Here is a 1,695-nt window from a genome sequence, read left to right as displayed (position 1 = left end):
GTTAAAAATGTCATGTTGTGCACAGGATGCAGGCAAAGGAGGTTTTTTTTTTTTTGAGGGATGTAATGTCTGTAGGCAGCATGAACGGTCTGATCTACCCTTGGGGAGGAGCTCCCTGTGTAAGGACAGAGAAACTAGGGGGCCTCGAGGAAGGTGTTGGTTCGGAAGACGGAGGAGACAATTGTTCCGGTGGCACTGATGGTGCCTTTGCTGTCTGAGCTGGACTCGGAGTCGCTGCTCTCAGAGTAAGCACCCAGTCCTGGGAGGATGCTGATACAGACTGCAGCAGAGGGGCAGTGGATGGAGGGGCCACTCAGGGAAGTGTTTCCAAGAGACTTGCAGGATGAGGACTCCTGATTCTCGTCATCTGGCTCAGGGTCCGGTTTCAGTCTTTGCACAGTATTGCTACTCTCTAAGCTCTTATGCTTCACAGCTCCTGCCAACAGCTTCGCCTGGGAGAACTTGTTCTTGATTTCTATGGGCTTCACAGTCAGTTTCTTTTCCACTTCCTTCTTGTTCTCTTGAGAAATTCCAACCTTCTTGAGGTTATTTCTGTATTCCTTCAGTTCTTTCAGTTCTTCTTCTCTTCATTGCTTTTCTATTAGTTGCTGCTATCGAGAAATCCCATCAAGGAAGTTGGTCTCATCTTCTTCTAAGCCTCTTACCATGTTTTTTAATTTGAACTGTTCCTCATACTCCTGCTGCTTCTTGTCCTTCTGTTCCTGTAGCCTTTCATATAGAGATCAAGAGTCACAAACCTCCTCTAGACATTCTTCTGGATCTTCAGATTTTCGAACTTTCTCCCATTCTTCTTACCTCCTTTTGCACCATTCATCTAGTTCTGCCTCAGACACAAACCTCTTTTTGATAATAAGGTTACCATCATCCCCTCCATCCATCATGAAACAACCAATCGCCACTATAGAGTCCCGGCCAAATAAACTTTCTAAGTTGACTGAGACCTGTCTCAGATATTTTGGGTTCACAGTTGACAACCACAAAGGCATTCTGAGTGGAGGTTCCCCTGACCTTTGACAAATTTCTTATTGGTGCTTGGTACCATCTTGAGCTATCTTTATGACTCAAACCAGTAAGATACTTGGCTGAGGCCTGGGAACCTCCCGTTTAGAGAATCCCTGATCTCTCAAAATTTGGTCAAGATCTAAAATTTACTTGGCTGTACAACCCCTATTCTGGAGTTTCACTTGCTTCCAACAAAGAGGGCAAGTTTTCCTACTTCCATGACCATGGAAGGCAGGTAACTCTTTTGTGGAGTCTGAGCTGACTTCAAAACAATTTGAGATTTTTCCTGCTTCTAGGATGGTAGAGAGCAGTCTTCAGCCTGAGACCCATTCTTAGGTAAGTAGCTGAATCAGGGTTCTGTCTTAGCTAAAGTTAAGATTCACAACCAGCTGGCCTTAATTTCTCCTTACCATTACAGTACTCAGTAATCATATAAATTGTGCAACTGTTTGATTTGCTTAGCTGTTTTTGTTCTTGTTGCTTGTTTGTTTTTATTTTTATTTTATTTTATTTTTTCCCATTAGGTTTGACCAACTCTATCGGCCTTGAGGAAATCCAAAGGAAAGTCCAAATTGTGGGGAACAAGGCCTCTGAATTGGCTAAATTCCCACAACTGAAAAAGAAAAAAAGGGAAAAAGAAAAAACGGCCAGCAAAAGGAAAAAAAGGGAAAG

At 43.2% G+C, this 1,695-nt stretch overlaps 1 pseudogene; it reads right to left on the bottom strand.

The window, feature by feature from the left end:
- Positions 1 to 938, bottom strand: LOC117086031 (annotated as a pseudogene).
- Between the last annotated feature and the right edge of the window lie 757 nt (positions 939 to 1,695).

The sequence above is a fragment of the Trachypithecus francoisi genome, unplaced genomic scaffold (assembly GCF_009764315.1).
Source record: "Trachypithecus francoisi isolate TF-2019V2 unplaced genomic scaffold, Tfra_2.0 Lachesis_group1, whole genome shotgun sequence".
Taxonomy (NCBI): Eukaryota; Metazoa; Chordata; class Mammalia; order Primates; family Cercopithecidae; genus Trachypithecus; species Trachypithecus francoisi.
Note: the sequence above shows the minus strand (reverse complement) of the source record. Positions and strands in the feature narration are given on the sequence as shown.